Source organism: Lepisosteus platostomus, chromosome 25, assembly GCF_059453375.1.
Source record: "Lepisosteus platostomus isolate fLepPlt1 chromosome 25, fLepPlt1.hap1, whole genome shotgun sequence".
Taxonomy (NCBI): domain Eukaryota; kingdom Metazoa; phylum Chordata; class Actinopteri; order Semionotiformes; family Lepisosteidae; genus Lepisosteus; species Lepisosteus platostomus.
In genome coordinates, this window is record NC_142635.1 from 10,640,674 (window position 1) to 10,658,557 (window position 17,884).

General features: G+C 35.0%; 1 long non-coding RNA gene across 1 annotated transcript in view; it reads left to right on the plus strand.

Annotated features, from left to right (window-relative positions):
• The window catches only part of LOC148641063 (uncharacterized), a 58,554-nt gene extending 52,974 nt beyond the window's left edge, over positions 1-5,580 (plus strand). The window contains exon 5 of the long non-coding RNA XR_015930304.1: positions 4,798-5,580. This is a non-coding gene — a long non-coding RNA (uncharacterized LOC148641063). The remainder of the gene's footprint in view (positions 1-4,797) is intronic.
• Positions 5,581-17,884: the final 12,304 nt, after the last annotated feature.

Here is a 17,884-nt window from a genome sequence, read left to right on the forward strand (position 1 = left end):
AAGCAAGTGCAGGTTGTACAGTAGTTATTTGAAGAGCTGAGGAGCAGGAACTGATCCTTAAGGCAAAGCTTTCTTCAGTGAATGCCTGCTAGACTTATCCTTGCCAATGTGCAGGATGATGCAATAATTAGAGATGAGTTCTCAGAGGAAGCATGTTCACCAGGGATCTGAGGGCCAATGATAGGATCCAAAAAGCTGTACGGAAGACACTCCAGGAGCATGTTACTGACTAGACGCCGGAGTCTTTGTTTATAAAATGTGTTTTTTCCCTTATAACTGTATGCTTACCTGCTATTGTAGACAAATAGCAAACCTGAAAAAGTGTCAGTTTACGGTACATTACAGGTTATATCTATCACATCCTAAAAACCTGATTTTTTTTCCTTCATACCAATGGCCTATCAGCAACAAATTACAAATTAAAATAACTAAAGGAAATGATTGTATTTAATAGTTAAAAGTAAATGTGTTTATTTAATATAAAAATTATTAAATGTTAACGTATTTGTAGTTTTGCCTTGTGCACTAGGCTTAACTTCATTAGGAACTGCCATATCCATTATTAGTTTTATTTAATATTCTGGTAGTAACTATAAGTTATACTTAGGGGGCAGTCAGTCAGTACAACCAATAGTTAATAGTACTTTTCATCTTAATGCAGCACACATCACTAGTGTAAATCTAGACTTTGTCTAGACTAATGTCATTAGCTGAGTGTGATGAGGCTTCCCCAAGTAGCAGCACTAGGCCGATTGGACCTAAATGAGCTTGCATCAGGCAGAATATCTTCTTTTGCTATGCAAAAGTGATCTTACCAAGTGCCTTAGAGCTTGCAGTGCTGTCAGTGAGAGCTGCATGACTCATCGTTTCTCTACAGACAGTACTACAGAGCTGACTTGCAGTAGTAAAAATGGTGATTAGGGCCGACAGAGGACATTTGCATGGACCTCATTCACTCCAGCAAAGTGAAGCTGTTTACTGTTGATTCTAAACTGGAATAGGGTGTGTGTGAGTTGGGGGTAAAACAGTGGTGTACTTGCTGACTGAAAGCAAATATAGACAGCACCTTACTGTATATTATACAGCATATCATGTACAGTAGGTGCACTATAATCAGTGATAACACCCTTGAAGTTTCTGGAATATTTCTATTCAGAATGTACTATAAACGTCCTCAGCTATATTATTTGTGAAGTACAAGTTAAGACAGAAACCTTGTGTCAGATATTTTAATAGAACTATTGAAAACCTTTCTTTCTAGAAACTAAATATTGGTCAAGATTTGGATGATTTTAAAAATGTCCTTTTTTTCACGCATCTAGATAAGAAGCTATAATGATTTTATGGGTTTGATTTATCATAAGATCATAATCATGTCATTCACGGAGTACAGTATATCCACTTTATACTAGCAGACACAGTTATAGGTTTTCTAAAAACTCCTCCTGGATAGTGGGAGGGGGAAAATCAAGAAGGTCATCAGTCAGGCAATGGGCAACGAGCCATTAATTCAGTGTATCATGAAGATGATAAAAAATCAAGCACTGTGTTAATATATTTCTTTGACTTTAGTTATTTCAGTGAGTATTTGTTGGATGTGATAAGATGATAGCTTTTTAATGGCTAGGGTGGTATATTATTAAACTCCTTTTGAACCTGACTTGAAGAGCCTCCTTCTTAGTCTGTCCCTGGAGACATTCAAACAGGTAATCTCAAATAAGCAGAAAAGCAAAAGAGTATATCTAAAGAATATCTAAAGAGAAAAGAAGGTTGTAGCCTTAAAAGTAAATAAAATACCTGAGGGTATTTTAGTGCAGGAATATGTGACCTGTGCTGTATTTAGGAGAAATATACTATCAGATCATGAATAGTTAAATCCCTGTGACAATAAATAACTGTTTTAGCACAGGGTCATAGGCTCAGGTTCTTTCAAGGAAGTGATCATCATTAAGAAGGCGTTCATGCTTTTAGATTTCACAGCCGCATGGCTCTTAAATTACACAGTTCTTCCACTTCTTCCTTGCAAGAAAATTCAGCATTTTCAATTTTTAATATGAGTTGAGTTCTGTCAATAGTTTTCAACATTGATCAAATTAATTGTGAATACCCCCAAGGCTACGACAATTTCCAGTGCATTAATGAATACATTTTCACAGCATTCATAAGTGCTGTACACATTATATACTGCATATATACAGTACAATAATATACTATATACAGTACTGTTTGTGTGTGTGATTCTACATTTTACATAGTTTGTGATATTTAGTTACGTAAACTTCTATAGGCTCTTTCCCATTTTTTCCCAGTAGCTTCCAGAACTTTCATTGGTATTCAGTGCCTGCAAGAGCCCTGCAGGTCTTTTGTTTTGGTTTTGGAAGGAAACAACTCAATATTCATACAGGGCTGTCTTTTGGATTATGCAGTTCCAATTATAATTACTGTGTATTATTTCCAAGCTTTTTTCCTATTGTGCCGAACACTTTCGCACCATTGTAAAATAACAGCTTTCAAAACCCTTGATACCAGAGGACTGATCATAAGTCGTGCTGCTCTAAAATTCATTTTTTAATGAATGTTCAAAATAGAAGCCTAAAACAGAAGGGTATATATACAGTACATGTATACACACTCACACCACCACATAGTTGTTAAAGTATTCTCTTTCGAAATACATTTTGCTATGAAAAATACCTTATAACACCACCAAGCCATGCTTCTAAAGGCATCACTTTTATTTCCAAATGTGAGAAAAGTGAAACAGATTCTTCTGTTTCAGTTGTAATATGTTTCAGTGATGAAAATGCATATGGCGAACAGCTACTGCTACCTCACAGATGCAGGTTTCCGAGTTGAATCCCAGTCATAGACATCCATCTGTGTGGAGTTTGCATATTCTCTCATGTTTATGTGAGTTTTCCATAATATATTTTGCACAGGTACCAGTGAAAACTCTAGGAATCTCTGAAATACTGAGAATTGTCTCCCTTTCAATAGTCCTCTAATGTAAACTAGTATCCTGTATAGAGGTAGAATGTCATACTGTATGACCAATGACGCATGGACCAGCAGGAAGCAGAGATTGAGTGGAAGTTAAATTTTTAAATCCATCAATCATTTAAAACCAGGAATAGGAGGGGGGCATCTTTACTCAAAAAACAAGGGGTTTTGGAGCTTTTTTTTCCCCCCAGAAATTCTTATATCAATCAAATCAATGAGATTTAAGAATTTAATTGATCCAAGAAATGAGATTCTTGAATCAATGAGCTGCTCACTACCAAACGGGCTCAACAGGCTGAAAGGCCACCTCTTTTTTATTCTTATATCCTTTGAATCCTGTCCTTCTGGAATGCCCTCCACCTTACCGCCATCCTCACTATTGGCACATTGACCATGCAGGGGTGGAAAGAATGGAAAATGCCAGCTCATAGACACCAAACTGACATTAAAGGGCTATGCCATCTGAGATACAGTACCTGTTTTTAATTCATACAGTATATGTCTTTAAAAAGTTACTGTGATATGCCTGTAGATCTCAGCTTCTTTTTCTTTGTACTCGCCTCATATTCCTTCATGTTTTCCAAGAAAAGGAATGTTTTCTTCCAGCAATTATCTGCTGGAAAGCGTGTCCCAGACAATTTTAACATTTATCTTTTTTTTTTTTTACAGTATATCACAGTAAATCCTTTCCATGATAACTGACTCAAATCAACAGTACACCCTAGCAATTTTTTCTTAGATCAAAAAGAATTTAATTGAAACCAAAACAATGGTGGAGTCTGAGATTTAGGCAATTTCAAGCAAAGCAGTACCATATAATGTAGTAATTACAAACAAATATGAGCTCAATTAAATGCTTGTGGAAGGTAAGTGAGCTGTCAAGTTAAATGTTTACTTATGCGCTATTAGAAACTGTGTTTGCAATGGATGCTGTTCATATCATTTTATTGTTGTTTACAGGTAATATCCCAGGGAAAGTAAATTTGTTCTTTAAAGCAACCTTTGTCATTGAAGAAGTTTGTGCACTTTTTGAGCTTATTGTCCTTGACATGTGCAATTGAAAGAGGTGCAATATTTTATTAACTGGTTTTATAGGCATTAACTTATTTTGAAAAATGTAGTAACTTCTTAAAAATAAAATGCATAGTTGGTGTACAGTATTAATCTGTGCTTCATGTCTCAAACAGAAGACCATCATGTACAATCTAAAGAAAAATGAAGGTCTTAGAATTGTTTTAGAACAAAGTATGAAACTCACACATACAGTACAGTATGCTTCCTCATTTTTTGTTTGTGAATTTTAAGCAAAGAATAATTTGATGTTCCAGTGGCTTTGTGCAGTTCTGCTGACACTGCCTTATGAAGTGTGTATAGTAAAAACTGAATTTATCAATTCCATTTTGATATGTTTTTCTTCATCTTTGGTTAGTTTAAAGCAAAGTAAAATAAGGGTAGATGAATGCTGAACACCACCAAGCTGTTTGTTTTATTTTGTCTGTACATGAAGATCATCCACATACCTCTGTTCTTGACCTTGCTATCTTACAAACAACATGCTAGCCCATTTTCATTTTTTTAAACAGGAGCAGTGCACTTACTAAAAAGCTAGTTGGACAGTCAGCTTCCACAAGGTATTGTAAATGGTTATGGGTGTTCAGACATCCTATTGACTTCAGTACACAGGGAAAATGCAAGAAACCTGCTCATAGTGATTCGTAGCTATAGGTCCTCATGAACTTTATCAATATGCAGTGGAGCATAATTGAGTTGAAAATGTTTTTCCAAGTTTTTTTACAGGTTTGGCTGACTTAATTATCCAAAATGATAGCATTTGTTGGATACACTCACAAGGGTTTCCTGGAGAAAAGTTGATGAATCAGTAGGTAAACCTGTAAATACCAGGTTTCACAACAGTTACCCAGACAGTAAAGGTCTCTCCAGTTTCATCCAGACTTGAATAAGTATCTCAGTTTCAGTCTGGCAGAGATAAATGTGCTTCAACCGAAGAAGGAATTATGTGTCTCTTTCAAGACAAACTCTGATACCACTCATCTTCCTCTGAGCCTAAACCTGGAAATTTTCAGGAGCTATCCAGGATATTCCAATGCTTGAGATTTGTCCTTTGTCCAGTGTTTGAAGCAGTTATTGTAATACCAGTTTATGTGCACCATAAACTGCATTATACAGTAAATGTATGCATGTTTGTCTTGGCCAATAGTTGCTCCAATTATTATAGAATTGTACAGCAGCTGCATATGCTGTATTATATATGATAACTCGAAGAACCTACTTTATGTACTTAATCGAATGTATTGTTAATGTAGATCTTTTGTGTTTCCCATTAATCAGGGGTAAATGAAGTGGGATTTAAATTCATTTCATACTGAACATCTTGTGAATGTTCTAGAAAATTCAAGGTTCAGCAAATAAACGAAAGAAAGACAAATCAACAAAAGCTAGCATGAAAACCTGCATAACATGCATTACATTAATGAATGGTAGACATTGTTTAATAAACATCATTATCTACGTTTGGGTGTACTGTTATCATTTAACGTATTTAAAGAGGATATGATTGAAAATGACATACTATACTAATAAAATTCTAGCTCTTTTTGTCTGGTTGTGTGACTTTAATTCTTATGATTTTAAGTGCAAACCTTCCTTTTGTACAAGCAAAATCATGTTTTTGGCTTCAAGAGCACCCATGGTTAGAACAAAAATGTGAAAAAGTGATAGAAGGAAACGCACATTATTTAACTTTTTTTAATATTTACGGAGAAAGACAATATTTTTATTTCTACTGTACCCACAAAACACTGGTCCTGGGATAATATACTGCCCATTTTAGTTTAATTATACGTTTAAGCATCACATTTATCATACATGATGTATTGTAATATAATTTTAGAGTAAGCCCTTATAAATTACATAGCCAGACCTTTTGCTTAAATTCACATTCCCAGATGGTAAAACAATATTCCATAGTTTTATTTAGAAGTTATTTTGCTGGTGTATGGCAAAACATTTGGATATAATTTATGTAGTGGTATGTGAAGTTGAATTGTCAAATGTCAAACTGTTGGTTTCGCACATTTATTAAATGGTTGCATCTTATTTGGAACCATGATGTTTGTTTATTTATTTTCCAGAGTTAAATTTTTAACAATAAACAATCATAAATTTCTCATTTTTGTTTTGAAGATTTTCCACATGGTTTTATGAACAACTAAAATAACTTTAAAAGCTTTTAAATTGAAATTAATGTATGAGCAGAGCTGCACGTTTTGAAAAATTTGCATGTTTGAATGCAAGACTATGTTAAATAAACTTTAAAAAGTCGTTTTAGAGAACATGAATTGCATAAGAAGAGTAAAAGCTGATTTGGATAGCTGTCGTGTGAATTCAATATCTGCAACGTTTTGCTTTTTTTTCTTATATATAAGATATATGTAAATGTATTTATAGTAATTGAACAATTTTGATTGGTGTAGGTAGTTCAGGAGCCATTTAAGGCTATCCAGTAAACAGCTATTTTACAGAGCTTGTTAGAGCTCAGATACTGTATGTACAGTATGTTATGCCATAGTTTTGTCAAGTAATTCAACAACAGTGAAAATTGATGGCTTTGTTTGGAATTACAAAAATAGAGATCATGGACCCGAGCCAGTCTAAGAAGAGGATGTTTTCACATTACAAAATGTGACAAGTAAGATGTTAATTAAGTCTCCTTCTCTTGCAGTGTGATTGAACCAAGCTTTGGCTTATCTAAGAACAAAACCATATATTTCCCCTCAGTAACCCTGCAGAGACTTTCAAAAGCTTCTCTACAACAATAGATAAACTTTTTCAATGCACAATGAGTTATTCTGCATCAATCAAAGTGGGGAATACACAACACTGGTTTGTCTGAATAAGTAGTCTTTCTTCTTTCATAAATTATTCATTACTAAATATGTAGCAGTTCTGAAAGACTTGAATCTTCACGGTTTGTAAATTGTACAAATTGGGATGGGCTGCCAAGTTAAAAAAATGTGAGGTCTATCCTCACATACTATACCCACACAGAGAAAATAATTTTGTGGCCTGACTGCATCAGAAGTAAAGGTAATAACTGAGGGACTGGGGAACTTCTATGTGAGTTTTAAGATTTCCAAATACAATCTCACATACGTTGTACAGTAGTTATCAGTAAATATGGTTAGGGTGGCCGCTGTAGCAGAAAAACAAGTCTGATCATAGGTGACACGACTCTTAAGCATAGAAGCCTTGTACAGTAATTGGGTCTAGTCATTGTAGGATAATTGTAGCATGCTTGCTTTGTGGTGCCAAAGGTTGACTTTCTTGCACATTGATGCACACACAAATGCACAATTATTTGGGAAAAGGTTGTGTACAATATGACATTACACAGAATAACCGATTGAGATTTTCTAATTAAAATTTTACTGGTTTCACTTTACTGTTTTTACTACACTGTTAACACTGTTTAACAAGTATTTACTCTTCAGTGCAATGTAACTGGCTAGCAGGTTCAGACAACATCTCTTGTCTGAACTACATTTCCCGGATAGCTGGGGCTGACCCATCTCAGTCATATGACTGCTTTCAAAGAAGACAATTGGTCAAGAAGTATTTTAAAAACCAGAAAGCAGCAGCTTCCAATGGTTTGTCATTGTCTTCTATCAAGGAGAAAAGAAGATCTATACCATGTCCTGAATGCATCAGAGGGATAAGGTAACAACCGTGGAACTTCTGTGTGAGTTTTAAGAACTTTGTTTTGGAAGATTTATTGGCAAGGTTTTTGGAACATGGTTTGGAGGGACACATTTATCACAAAAGATAAAAGATACTGTTTGTAAAGCTGGTAAGCAGTTAAGCTACCCGGTTATGTGCAGTGAAGGACACTGAAGTATAGTTAGATTGCAAAGACAATATTTCAAGAACTGTAAAAAAACAGCCTTCACTAGAATGTTACAATCAACTCTTAAGTTTTCTAGTGTTAAGTAAAAACAAATTTCTGCTTCGGTTAAATGTACTTTTAAATGCATTTCTAAGTATTAGGATATAGCTAATCAATGCACCTTAAGGTCTATTGTGTTGAAATGCTGCACTTCATTACAGAGTACAATTACATGTTCTTTTGTATGGAGAGAATGTATTATTCCAGTGAATGAAATTTAAACAAGAACTATTTCTCTGGATAGCTCATGGCTGTACTTAATAGATATTAAATCAGCTTTATAAGCCTGCAAAGCATTAACTGTGCATAATATACACATCTAAATAAATATATATTTCCACCTTATTTGTACTTTTGTAGTTTTCAAGGATCATGTATTCTGAAGAAATAAACACTGTGGTCAAACATGAAGCACTTACTTGTAATATATTAAAACTCACATCTTATCATGATTAACTTTTCTTAACTTTTACTTTCCACTGCTTTTTGACATATTTTCAGACATCTTGCACCAAAGGTGTTTTTTAAAAGTCTTTAAAATACTGAACAAGCCTTTCTGCATACTATTAAATGTATGTGTGTTCTAAAAGACATGCTCCTCTTGGATGAAACACCAAAGGCTTGATACATGTATACTTATGAATATACTATTAGCTTGGATTGTAGCACAGAACTACACTGTTTAATTCAGACATTTAAATAACTACAATATAGCCCATGAAAATGCTTAAACATTACCATTGCTTTTTCATTTGTTTAAGTCTTTCAAGCAAAAATACCTTTTAACCCATCTTCTTCCATCTTTATGCTTGTGAAGTATTCTAATGCCTCAACTGTGTTGTTTATTTCAATATTCAATATTCCCATTAACACACGTCACTAAAAAAGTAAAATAGATATACCAAATTTCTACAAATCCTTAGTTAATACTCTATAATTCAAACTGGGTCCTTAAGACCGAGATGAATATTCAATCAAGCTTATCCTGAAGGGAGATTCATGTACACTTAATATTATAATATACAGTACAGTATAAAACTGTAGTCAACCTATATTCTGCAAGATGCAATCACAAAGTTATGATTAGCTAATTGCTTTTAGTTTCATACTGAATTAATGGTTAGGTGTCCTCTGCAATAATGTCTAATTATGTATTCAGGAAGCAAATACATAGCTTTCCCATAGTTTGTGCTGGGTTCTCCACCCTTAACTTTTTAAATACATAACTATTTCTTTTTTAAACACAACAATGCACCCACCTTTGCATGTTCATTATAGAGCATTGTAAATTCATTATTTACAGTCAGTAGTCATATGACATGAATTGTTGTTCTGCATTTTAAACTTGGACTAAGGAAGTACATTTTGGAAACTTTTAATTCATTCAGAGAGCCTTGTACAAGATAAATACAGTGTTCTTCAGTACAAGGTCTTTAGGAGTTTCAGTAGTGCTAATGAAGAATTTCATTCGCTTAACGGAATTTATTTTAAGAAAAAGGTGGTTATTTGTTTATGCTGAAAAAGTTTTTGTTTGGTGTGCATGAAACAGAAAGGATAAACCAACTATAATTTGCATTCTGTTTGCAAGACAGGATAAGCTGCCACAGCAATTCGATGTTCAAGCTGTCAGGACCAAAGGGGGAATTCTGAAAAGCACTGTTAAATAAAATGCAGAGATTTAAAAGGATTGCCTTTAACCAGGTTCTGAATTAAGAGAACCTGTAAGACAAGCTTCATTTTTTACTTGTGTCCTTTGCTTTGTTTTGATGTACTACAAACAGCTGCACAATCTCCAAAATGCATTCATAGAACTTTTAACAACACACCTAAATGCATAGAACACACACAAATCTAATGTTTTTTTTTTCGCCTCAGATCAATGTTAGGATGTTCTTCCTGCATTTCCTTCATTTTCTGTAGCTCTTTTAATAACAAAATGCCCTTTTGCTATTTGAATGTTACATACTGTATTCTATCAGAACACAATAAAAAGGGTTTTAGTTCATGACGCATATATTTGACTTCCTGTGTTGCCAAGAAAGATATTAGTCTTGGGGCCGTAATGTACATGCAGTATATGTACTGTACCGTAAGCTAATAAATCAAACAGCTCCTGGATGGAGATAATGTGCTTAAAAACAGTGTTTGTCTTTGTTAATAATAATTGCTTATACTTATATAGCACTTTTCTGGACACTCCACTCAAAATGCTTTACAGGTAGTGGGGACTCCCCTCCACCACCACCAGTGTGCAGCATCCACCTGGATGATGTGACGGCAGCCATAGTGCGCCAGAACACTCATCATACATCAGCTATCAGTGGGGAGTAGAACAGAGTATGAAGCCAATTCATAGATGGGGATTATTAGGAGGCCATGATTGGTAAAGGCCAATGGGAAATTTAATAGTAAAAATAATCGTCTTTATTTTATATAACACTTTTCATTAAACAAAATGCAATTAGTTTTACAAGAATGAAATCTGATAATAAAAATACATTATTTGCAAAGATTTTGATGGTAAAAACCACAGTATACTGTAAATAGTGTCATTGAGAAATCATTCTGTAGTCTAGCAACAAAACAGCAGAGCAGTCTATGGAGGACCACCATTTTGTTTAATTATCTGCATGCACAGCCTTGCAGTAATCTGTTCAAGAGAATGTAAAGGTCTGTATTTGCTTCTGCATCCATCTCAGACAGAGCACAGTAAACATGAGATGGAAAAAGTCAACCGAATAACATATTCAAAAGACAGGATAAAAGACATGGATTATTTACTTCTGTACTAGACTGCATTTTATGATTCTATTCTATTCTATGATTTTTTAATATATTTGTGCAGTAGAAAGAGGAGCCAGTTAACATGACCAAAATTCAGCAGTATAAAACTTTAGAGGGTTCAATTCTTGATATCAGCCAGACTGCTCAATCCATGCTAGGAGTTAAGCACGGGTAAATTTGAGCTTTGTCAGCACAGAAATAAATGTGAATGCTACATTTGTGAAATGTGAATTTGTGATCCAATGAGAATTTACGGATACTAAATGAGATCCATAGAGCTGATCCCTGAGAAACGCCCAAATTTAAATCCTCATTTGGGTTTTCCGTTTGATATAAGAAACCTGATATAAGAAAAACAGAAATCATTGGATAATCCTTTAAATAGCTTTATTAGAAAAGTACTTAAGAATCTTTAGAGATGATTTCTTTAGCTAATCAATTATACCTGACAAGCCTCCACAAAAGGGACTAGAAATGGACGAGATGGATGATTCCTGACAGGCTACAGATACTGCAGTCAGAAATTGAAGTGTCAGCAAATGTAATGTTGTGTTTACCATTGATTGAAAAGATTTACAATGTGTGTGTGCTTGTGCATCTAAAAACAGCATTGAATAATACTGCAAAAATATAAAGTTTTTAACACATTCATCTTTGTGTAATCAAATAGAGCCTACAGTCTTAGTTAGGAATTATTTTGTACAAGTTGTATCTTATACCCTGAAGTCTGTTTATATCTGTAGTTTTTTTAACCCTGAATGCTATTTCTTGCATTCACACAAGTCCTTAGAAAATCCATTTGCTTTCCTCACAAGGGTTAAATTTAAGGATGAAAAAGTATCTTTTTCAAAAAGAGAACCATGAAGGGATATTCTTCTGAATTCAGAATGACCTTATGAAGCGTGATCATGAATATTGCAAGGGGCAAACGCAACAAAGAATCTAATAAAATCTATATAGATGGATATGTGACTGAGAAAACATAAATTATTGATAATGCCTACAGGATAAGTTACAATTCTGAAGCCTTAACTGTCTCTGTTTAAAAATCACTAGAAAGCTGGTACTGTATGTACTGCAGTATTAGAATGTGATTTTTATTTTGCATCGTTAGATTTTGTTGGTATTGTTTTTTTGAAGCCAGGGAAGTGGCTTTCATCTGAACAGTTTAAAATGTGTTTGCCCATAACAGTTCAACTCATTATTGCCCAATGCCCTCGAAAACTTTGAACTTTGTCTTTTTCTCTTAAAAAATTGTATTTTGTATGTTGAGAAGCTGGACTCCTGGGGAGATACAGTATCTGCTCAGCTGACAACAAATAGAACAGAACTGCCCTGTTACTGCTGCCTTAGCACACCATGTTTGTGCATGCTGATCTGACAGACTGCTGACCACAGCTCCCCAAGGGTCAATTCTGTGGAACCGATGCTTGTTTGGAAAATAAAGTACCTACAACACCATATGCATGTACACCAAACCTCTTTAAAGCATTGCATATTTCACACTTCAAAATAAATTGTAAATGAACTGTTTCTTTCACTACTTCATTTTCAACATGATTTAAGATGGATTAATACACATTAGCATGTTGTATCTCAATTTCCTAGGACTCAGTGGTACATTTTAAGCTTTAGGCTTCATTATTACTTTTTTTTTCCTGTTGCAGTGGTTTCTGAAATGTGCCAAGGTTGTTCACAGCAAGACTCTTTTTTCCATCCTTACAGTGAGTCTGTCTCTATTGCTTAGACTAAGTAAGTGATTTTACTTAAGTAAAGACTATTGAAGATCTGCTCAAATCAATAAGCTTCCCTTCTGAGAATGTTGAGTGACCAAGTTAAAGGTAAGAACCCACCTAAGGTTCAAGATAACAACTATTACTCTATCAGCTATCAATTATAAAATATTGGTTTTGCTTATATACATATCAATTCTTTTATAAACATATATAATTTGATTTTAAGGAATCTCATGAAGTGAATGCCAGCATATATTTGTTTGACAAATTTATTAGGATTGTAACTAAAGGGGAAACGTACTGTATATTTTTTTTGAGGAGACAGAAATTGCACAAATACTAAATGTCTGTCTTTTTCAATACAAAATATTGATGTGGCAGTAAACGGAAGAGGATGAATGAATCTCATAGTGGCAAGGTACAGCTGTTCCGATGTTTAAAGAACAAGCTACACCATATATCGTACTGTACAGACAAGCTAAAATAACTGGAACTTTTAATTTAGAACAGAGAAGAGTACAAGGGACCTGTATCCATATATAATCCTCAAAGACAATGGCAACTCTTTGAGCTTTGTTGGACTCAACAGGGAAATACAATCCAGATGACACAAGACACTATTCCATAGGATACCAACACCAGAGGTCAGTAGGAGGAGCTTTTTACATAGAGAATTATGGGAGCCAGTATGGGAATTAAGATAGGTGATAGCCTGGCTTCTTTCAAGAAATAGCGACTGTAGATGAGATTCTCAAATCAATTAACTACAAGCAATCACAAGATCTAGATGGGCTTTATGGCCTCTTCTCATTTAGAATCCTTGTGTTCTTGTGTAGATATTCAAGGGTGTTGTGCACAGTACTTGTTTTTTTGCTGGTCATCTGGTGCAACGACAGTCCAGGTTCTCTCTTGTGAATTTTCACTTGTCTTAAGACGCATAAAATCTTCAACAACAACCTCAGAGGTGCTGTACTATAAGAGTTTATGAGAAGTCTTTGTTAAGCATTATAAATACTACAAAATCCAGCAAAAGGAATCACTTGTTAGAGTATCTATGGCATATTAATATTTTATTTTTGTCTCTGCAATAATGCTATGTGACCACTAGACTGTACTGTATTTTAAGATGCAAAAAGACTTGAATCTTTTCTTTTTTGGTACAGTATTAGCTGGCACACTTGGAAGAACAACTGTCTGATGCACTTAAGAGTCCATGCAAAATGTCCTGTATATGATGGATTTTGTACTAAATTATGGCTTTATTGCTATGTGTACATTTATTTTCTTCTTGGCATCTTATATTTGTTGTCCTTCAGATTTTATGGCCGGAGAGGCGTGTGGTATTGAAACGTGAGCATTCATCCTGTGGGATGATAAATTCCTGCTGCACATTGTTTGCCTCCAATGGGAGAAGCCAGGGGTTGCACTATCCTGGTAATGTTTATATCCATGGTGCATTGACCCAGCTGTGACACTGTGATGGCATGGTTGTGAGCCAGCGAGCTGTGCATTGCTGGCATTGACCATATTCTAAGGGCCCATATGTCTCCCAGCAATCCTTGAGAAGGTTCAAAGTTCAAAGAGCAGTGAAAATGCATCGAGGGCAGCTCCACAGCCCAACCTAGACAGTGTCTCTTGGATGAACAGGAAAAAGCAAAACAGAAGGAAAATCGAACTTCTTTCCCTGCTGTGGAAACAGTGTGCAACAGTGTCCTGGTGTGACCAAAAAGGATTCCTACATCCAATTATGGCAATCGTAAAATTGTACACATCTGTCTTTTATTAATTCGAGTGCAACAAAATGGCTGGAATTCCAATACATCTGGTAACAGTGTATCTAACAGGGTTAATTCAGTCTTTAAGCCTGTTACAGTGATGTACAGTAATCCTGTAGGAACCTCAGGGGCTTTCAAGGTGCTCACAGCCTGGTGGGAGTTGAGCTTTACACATTGCCAATATGCTTGATTTTATTTCCACTAAAGATCTACTGTAAGTGGAAATTAATTGATAAAACACTGATTGGATCTTAATCTTTTATCAAAAAGCCATTAACATTAAACCTAACTTGGTTCACTAGGAATGACAACACCCAAGAATAAAGTGTACTGAAAGGATATGGCTGAACACGCTCCGCTGATGGCTGGCCTCCTGGCAGGAGGACGAGGAGGCTGAGACCCCCTGCAGAGTGAGGGGTGACCCAGGGGCTGCAGAGGTGGAGATGGGGTGGAGGAGGGATGTAAAAAGATGTACGCGAGGGAGAGAAGGGGATTAGTACAGTATTTATAGTGTTTTAGGAGAGGATATGACATCAGGAGTGATTGCTAATTACCGACAGCAGAGTCTGATTGATCTTAGTTGTTATCATTCCGCCCAAACTTTCCTTACGAGCTCCATTTAATTAATTGTTTCATTTTCAAACCGTAAATAACTGTATTTTAAACACTAAAAGAAGTGTTGTGTTCTCTTCGAATTACACTAATTGCACAAAAGAAACAGGTAACATTTCTTACACTGAAATACTAATTAAAAAGTATCAAGAATTTCATTGTTTTTTTTAATGAGACATTTCATAATCCTTTCAAAATATAAACCTTCTAAGTGTTTGATGCACTAATGTGTTTTTTCTCATATGAAAACTCGTATGAAATTGGCTTATTTTTTTTATAAGAACAAGATGAATCCAAAGATAAAAATTAATTAAGGATGCAGTTTCTTTTGCTTTATGAAGATCCGCAGTTTTAAGTATTTTAGGTTCTGACGCTTAATGAGAATTCTTTGACCTAATGTCTGTAAAAACTAAGAAATATCTTGTATAGAAAAGGTTTTTCAGTGATGCAGTGCCCTCCCAGAACAAAACAAACACCCACACATTATAATAGATTTACATTGTATTTCTATTTGATTTGAGCCATCACAGTAAAGTACAGTACATAAAATCAAATTAAGAATCTTCACTCTTAATTATATGGATTTTCCTTTTAGGAAGAGACGTACATGCTCATTTTTATGAAAACATACTGAAGTGAACGGAAAAACATACATTTAATAGTTACACTATGATTATCATATTATATCATATTCACTCTTGTATTATACAGTACATGTACTATATATGTTTACACTGTGTATGTATAGTACAATTATTTACTGTATGAATTCTAGGCTGTATACAGAATGGAACAGAATCATGCACCTACATGGATGATTTAAAATGTTTTCCAATGGAAAGATTTACTGTATGTATTTTAAATACCACCTCTAACTTTCTAGCTTTGACTCCAAACAAAAGATGAAGACCTTAATTTTAATAAATCTAATAAGGGAACTAAAAACCACCTAAATGAGAGTCTGGTGGAGATTCACCAAAGCTATATGGCATCTTATAACATGCTCTTTATATATGTATTGAATATATAGTTCTTAACATGCCTTTATTTTAAGGTTTATCACCAAGCTCAGGTGCATTTTTCTTAGTGTGACATGAAACATTTTTACCATGTTAAACATTTTATGGTTTTGAGAAGAGGATTTGCTCAGTGAGGCAGGACACCTGCCACTGAGCAGTCTGTGGAAACGACAGTAAGGGAGATTTTTTCTCCCTTGATAGGACATAAATCTTATCTTGCACAGGAGAGGAGCTCAACTGCACGGCCCTGACAACAGAATAAGAGATCAAACAAAAAAGCAACTTTAATGCTGGCTCCTTTTTTGGAGAGCATATTGAAAAATAAAATCCCTGTTCCTCAGGAAGTTGCGTGAATGTTTAGTTTGAATTTTTATTCTTATTATGGTCATCTGAAAGAGGAGACAAGTATTCAGTTTCACTGCAGTACTTTGCATAAATATTTAAGGCATGTTTTGAAACTTTTTTTAGTTTGATGGCTAGAACTATGAGGCAAATGTCAAATTATAAAGCAGCTAAATAATATAAATGGAAAGTATTCTATAAAAAGTAGCATTATGTGACATTGGTGAGGTTGTGTGCATTGCTAGCGTAATGAGCATTAAGGCTAAATTAATAATTCAGCATTTTAAATGAAAAACAGATGTACTGTATTAGTCACAAATAATAATTCATTACCATCAATTTAATTTAAAATGTGCATCTTCTGCGGGGTTATCTAATGCTCAAGCTTTTCTCATCTAAAATTGTATCATTGATTTGGTATCTGTGGAAAGTGGGGATGTTTTGAAGTTTGGATTTATTCTCTGTCCAAGACAAAGAGTGCACCTTGCTCCTGAATTTGCAGGTAAAACCTATTATGTCTGATATTCGTAGTTGTAAGCCTTTTCTATTTAAACCAGTATTCACAGTATACAGTGTGTGGGAGAGGACCAATCTCTTTAGCTGCACATTTAGAAAAAGGAAGCAAGAAACTGAAGTGACAGAGTGGCAAAAGGTCAAATCAAGGAAGGGCAGCAGATTATTAAAAGCTCCTGGGTGACTTGGCGGTGAAATATATTATCTAAAACCCCGAAAATGTAAACAGCTAATCTGTGAGCTTCTTCAGTCTCTCAGCATTCCCTTGGAAACATAATTTCAAACCTCAGTGGTCTCACTGTTGCTTTCGCTCTCACAGTCAAATGAGAATAAACAACTCAATTGAAAATATTTGTACTCAGGCAAAATCCACAAGCTTAACCCTCATTAAAGCATTAACTGAGCAGTGCCAAATATTTTTTTTAATAAAGGACTCGCAGAACTGCAACGGAACCCTAATGGCTAATATACTGTAGCTTAGTTATCATTTCAAAACTCTCTACTAGGTGAGAATCAATGGACAAGGAAGAAACAACTGCAGCTGGACTAAATTTCATTTAGTCAATTACAAATAAATTGTCAATTCAATTACAAGTGAATGTTTGTTTTCCACGGCTGAAAATATTCTTGCCGTCTGACAGACGTTTTGTGGAACACACAACAAGGCGTTTATTACACTTGATGTTTTCAAAGTGCATTCTTACTCTCTTCGGACCAGTGAAGCTGCTTTTCCAAGTTCTGATCAATCTGGACCCAAACACCACTCATCAGAAGAATTGGTCTGCTTAAAGGAACTCTACATACAAGCTTTAGGTAAAGGTTTACCATGGGATTAGTGTAGCAGGCTCAAAAAGGTCATATTTAGTGCTTTGTTTTCTTGACCCAGCTTTGCTGATAAGAAACCAGCTGGCTGTTTATCATAGCAGAATTTCATTTTAAGGGTGACAGTGGCTTGTCTCACAAGTTTTGGTCTGTATGGAGTCTGCATGTTTTCCCCAGGTTTGCATGCTGTAGGTTATTGAAGGGGCTCTGTTTCGGTACTCTATGCGATACTATCCTGGGGTGGGGACTGGAATATTTTTCTAATCTTTGGCAATACTTTTTTTGTTTAGTTCTTTGTTTTTTGTTTTTCCTGTCAGC